This window comes from Elaeis guineensis, chromosome 6, assembly GCF_000442705.2.
Source record: "Elaeis guineensis isolate ETL-2024a chromosome 6, EG11, whole genome shotgun sequence".
NCBI lineage: Eukaryota > Viridiplantae > Streptophyta > Magnoliopsida > Arecales > Arecaceae > Elaeis > Elaeis guineensis.
This window is the reverse complement of record NC_025998.2, coordinates 27,502,508-27,508,709: the sequence shown is the minus strand read 5'-3', so window position 1 is coordinate 27,508,709 and position 6,202 is coordinate 27,502,508.

The following is a 6,202-nucleotide window of genomic DNA, read 5'->3' as shown; positions in this document are numbered from 1 at the left end:
CAAAAAAATTTTGACATGCAAAGTTCTTTCTTAGCTCTAGATTAAGGCCGTTTTGAGCAATTTTTATCTATTCGATCTCTCTTAAAGATGCATAACATCTATTTTGAGTCTTTTTGAATTGGCTCATATATCTCTCAACCGATTCATTAGGTTGTTGCACCAATCTAGCTAAATTTGCAACCGATACCTCAAGTTCAGTTTTATAAAATTATGTATGAAATTGGCTTTTCATTTCTTATCAAGAAAAGATAGAATTGGGTGTTAGATTTACATATGCCATGAAAAAGTGGATCCAGTGAGAGAGTTCACAAATAGCCTTAGCTTAAGAAGTCATTTGCACCTACTTCACCATACTAGACTGAAAATCTACTTACATGCTCGACAATTGAAATACCATCATCCCCAAAAAAGAGAAAATTCAAGTACTTTATACCCTCTTGGCAATTCATATGCCTGATCATACCATTCTAGATATGGTTTCCTGTATATCAGCCATTAGTCAGTCAAAATGGAAAATCCAACTGTTCTCTAACCATGTTTGCTAAATAAACTACATCAAGACTAGGTTGAGTATGATTTGCTTGGTTCTCCATTTGTATCAGAGCCTTTTACTGTAGCTGGTACAAAGGATTTCCATATACAGTATAAGAACCAGGCTCTATAGTGCTTACACCAAATCCAACTCTGGGTTTTGCAACAAAATCTGACCCATTTAATTCTTGGGTAATGACATCATTGTGGGCTCCATATGTTGCTTCCAGCATTAATTGCATCCATTCCAGGACTCACTTCCCCCCATCATTAGGAGCTATTGTTGGAACCAATGTCGTTCTGTTTTCAGTATAACTACTAAAGCCAGTAGTGGGCACGTTCGACCTGTATCCAGCCATAGCTCCCATTATACTGTTGCTAATTTCATTCAATCTGCATTCAGCTTGTAATTGGCCAAAGTGGTAGCATTCATTGGGGCCAGTAGTAGCATTCCCATATTCATCAGGTAAGGCTTCATTCTGGATGATTCTCCTTCATAGTATTTAGCCTTTCTTTATCATAGGATATCATTCTTTTTAAATCAGGCTCTCCAAAATCTTCACATTCCCATATTATAAACCTTGTGTAGGAGGCCCTTGCCCTGCAGATTGGATATTTTCAATAGATTGCGGCACCGGGATTGCTTTCTGAGACACTAGAAGAGATTGATTTTGCTCAGTCAATAACATAATCAACTTATCAAATTGCTAAGCCATTAGCAATGAAGTAGTTTCTTACTAGCTCACTAACAGCTCATGACCATAGCAAATTGACTTGTAATTATTTCAACCAGATCCTTTTGACTTTCATTCAAATGATAGTGAAATTGCGCCACAATGTTATTCATCTGGCATATAACCCACTGGAAAGTCATCGAAGGGAGAACTGACTTTCTCCTTGGCTATTTTTTTTTTTGGAGATATTCCTTGCTGGGTTTCATCCACAATGGCACCCATCTACCATGAGGATAACTCTAGTTCTCTTGGTGCAATTGAAAGAGCCTACTAATAGTTGTTATCCTGACTATCAACAGAAAGTGCTTCCAGCTGTTCCACGATGAAGGTTTGGACTTTAGTCTTTTTCTTTGGTGGCGTCCTAAGCATCTCACTAGGTGTATCAAAAATTATTTTTCCATTTTTCATGACCGAATGCCAAGGAGAACAATAAATTGGTGATGCAAAGAGCAATGCATGACATGCCACTGGTGAAAGGTCAGAGATTCAAAGAAAAATTAGGTTCAGACTTGGCTTGAAACTTCAAGGACCTTTAGTACAGAATTATTGCCTACCCCTACAAAATTTAAAGGTGCGATTCCAAAGCAAAATAACGAAGATAAAGTTGAAAGTAAATTGATAAAATTGGAGTTTTTCATTGATCTTTTGATACCTTCCAATACAGTTACATCTATCTTAAACAAGTTCAAGATACCGTCACACCCCACTTTCCCACTTCTTAGTAATTGTATCCCTTTTAAAAATAGTTTCGGATGCTCTATCTTGCCTCCATATCTTTCACACATCTTTTCTTGCACTAAGCCTTATTCGATGCCAGTCCACTTAACCTGACCATTTATGGGTACCAGACCCAAATCATTTGTGGATGCAATTTATGGTACAAACAAAGTTTAGCTGATGTATTGTTCTACGATATATTCTCTAAGATGGAAATTACCTCAGATCGATTGGAAAGCTTGACTCACCACTGGTTGATTTTTCTAAAATATTGTACCAGTTGAAGGGGTATTCATATTACCAATTACAGTAGGATGGATACCCCAATAAACCATGATACTGCTAGACTTTTTGGTCATCAAAATTCCCTCCACATATAATGACATCCTCGGATGGCTAGGGTTAAATACACTCCGAGCCATGGTCTCAACATATCACTTATGGTAAAATTTCCAATCGAGCATGGATCGATGAACTCTAAGGAGACCAAGCTTAGTGTGGTAGTATTGCATGACAGCTCTTCAAGGAGTAGTGCTACCCAAAGACCTAATTCTCATAAAAATAAAGTATGTCCCTAAAGAAATAAAATAAATCAGTGAATTCCATCATGGATCGACCATATCTCATATAGTCCCATGACTCTTCTTAATTATCTTGTTGAGCTGAGATGTACTAAAAGGGGTCCAATATGAAACTTTGTCATTTTATAAGATAACTGAGAAATTCTTTTCTTTGGTATTGCATCCTCGATTCGATTGAAGTACCTTTAAAAATTTTTTCGATTTGCTTCTCTACTTTACATCTGAATTCTTTGAACCTTTCAAAAGTTTTAGATTTGTATCTCATATACTTACGCATATCATGACTGATCATCGATAAAGATAACAAAGTAGAGACAACTTCCTTTGTTAGCACATTAAATGGGCTACATACATCAAATATGTACTAGGATAAGTATCTCAGTGGTCCTTTTCCTCTTGTCCCATAAGAGTAGCTAGATCATATTTTCTTAAAAAGATGATGCACAAATCAGATATGACTCAATAATTCATGAGCCCAAAGTCCATATTTCTCCAGTCTATTAATCATTTCTTCTCCTATACGACTTAGCCTAAGGTTCCACATATACTTAAGATTTATCTCAACTCTGAATCTCTCAGATCCAATGGCATTCACTGCTTTCTCAATTAAGTTCATAGATGCATCACCATAGAAATGATAGAGATGTCTCTAAGAACTAAATCCAAACGATGATCGCAAAGGATAGATGCCCATGGCCATAGCAGCAACTCTTGTCCTATTATCAATTTCAAGGGTTACTTCCTCAGCCTTCTACCTTCCATAGACTCTATACTAAAATGCATAAAAGCATTAGAGTCTAAAACTCAACTAAGAGAAGAAAAAATCGTAAGGATAGTATTGAGTAATTTCGACATGCCTACTCTAGGCGTGTCCTTATTTTTTTAGGCTCTCCAAGTATGTATCTCTAAATTTTTTCAGGTTCCTTTGTTACCAACATATTGATCGATTTAGATAAGATGCCAAAAAGTTATTTATATGGTAGTTTACTATAAATATCCATATAAACTAAACAAAGATCGCAGGATCCAAGATCAATCATAAGTAATTCTTCATGCATGGTCATGTCGAGTTTTTTAAGCTCCTTAATGTTCTTGATCATTATCAAATAACGATCATAGACAGACTGCCATCGTGCATCTCATGTGCTGTGCGACTTTGATCACCTCACAACACTTGTAGATGAATCAATATGTCATTGACAGTGAACATGTGCTCATGCATACATTGGAGTTCATAGATTCAACATATAGCACCTATCTTTATTGTCATTGTCCATCCACTCATCAAGTATAGCTTGTTGACTTTGGATTGGACAGGTTGTTAACATTAGAATAATCTGGTAGAGAATATTGCTTAATTTTTTTATAATTAAGAATGATTCTTAGGATTGTGAGCCAATCTATGTAATTGATTTTGGTTAATCGGTTGATATCTAGGATTTGAGCTAGAGGCTTGGAAGTTGACACAATAAACAGCAGAAAGCAAAGATTTTAGTTGGATGTTTGTTCTTATTTTATAATTTATTCTAAAAACTTTTAAATGTAAAAAAAAAAATTTACTATTTTATCAGATCTCCCATACTCTCTGGATGGAGAAATGAAAATCTTAATGTGACACTGAAGTTTTAGTGGGTGCTGTAGTTCCACCGATGCCATGTACCTCACCTAACAGTTATTGATAAACGTACACGATGCATGGATAACTCTTTGTCCAAATACTTCTCTAAGCATGTTGCAGCTATTTGATCTCTAAGTCATGTGGACTCACCTAACAGTTATTGCCCACACTCCTTAGTTAAGTCAGACCTACCATTCACAAGCAGGTGCAAAGCCGTCATTGGGTCTCTCACCTAATAGTTATTGGGCTCAACCCTATCTTTATCCTGGAGCAACTCTTTGCTAATAGAGTGGTTGCATATTTTTGATGCAACTGAACCACTATGATCAGTCGAGAACAATCAAATCGATAGTACGTCCGAACATCTACAACGATGGAAGACCATTGGACTTAATATTTATGAAAGATTTGAGTTTAAGTCTCATCTAATCAGTCATCACATGACTGATCTAATTGACATGGACAAAATCAAACCGTTGAGCAACCATATTTGAGACTTAATCTACTAAATTGGTCAGATAAGTAGAGATTGGTGGGGCGCCCCCCTGTTGCTTTCCTTAGACACTAATAAATTGGTCAGATCAGTGAATAGAACCAATTAAATAACTATCTTTCAATTACTTACTTTAAATATCAATTGGTTAATTGATCCGAATAGGTTAGCTTCGATGAATCAGATTCGAGCCATAGAGTCGAATTAGGTCTTTAGGTTAATTGATTCTATATATGGGTGTCAATCGATTTAATCAATAATAATTATATAATCTTAAGCTCTATTGACCTTATCCTAATCAATATTTGACTTGGTTTGATCAACTACTAAATTAATTTAGACCTAATATGATCAAATCAAAAATTCTAGATGTAATCCAATTACATGATCTAATTTAATCTATCCATGACCAATCCCCCATGCACAAACACTAATTTTAAATTTTAAATCTAAATTTTAAATCTAAATTCTTTGCATAAAAAGTATGTTTTGATCTCAAAATAATTTTCAGATCATACATACAAACATATATTATATACATGAATAAGTTCAAGTCATAGAAACAGATTTTAGCCCTAAATATTCTTTCATATATCATATATACAAATCAAAATAGATCTCAAAACTCTTTTCAGATCTAAATAATAAATATATATCATATATATATAAAAAATTAAATTTAAAATTTTATTTTAATTAAAAATTTTAATATCATTCTAGGACAACTATTCAGTATAACAAGTTATACCAAGATAATCTTATGTCAGAACAATATCAAAAAATTTTAGATCTAAAATTTTTCTTTACAGATTTCAGATCTAAATCCTAATTTTATGCATATGACGTAGCTCTGATACCACTATTAAATTTTCATAGTTTCATGCATGTAAAATTTTTTCAAAATGAGTATGCAGCAAATTTAAAAATTTAGATTAAATTTAATTTAGTCTAAGCATGCATAAGATCAAATCTTAAAATCATAAACAGAATCTACATATGTGAGATAGAATTTAGATACATAAATCAAATAAAAAAAAATAAATATAGAAGATTCAATTTCATACCTTGGCATGAGTCGATGTATACTGCGAACTGATGGTCGTAGATGTCTTCTGAAGGTCCCTTGAAGCCGCATAAGTGTCCGACCTCTACAGATATTCACATGATACTTCAATTTGTTCAGAAACTTTTGATCTCACTGGAGTGCTAGCTCCCTTATAAAGATCGCATCTTGATGGTTGAAATTTTTTTTCTCTTAAGACACTCTTAGAGAAGAAGAAAAAAATATGAGGATGATGATCTCTATGCTAGAGATTATGAGAAGAACCATTTCTTCTCTTTTCTTTCTAAAATTTATGCTCCAAATCTCTACACTAGAGATGTAAGAATTATTTATCTAACTCTGAATAAAGAGAAAAAAAAAACTCATATCCAAACTAGGACAAAAGAGAGAGAAAGAGGCCCCAACAACCAACCTTTGGTTGTTGGTAAGAAAGAAGAGATGTATGCAACCAAACCTCACGCCTCC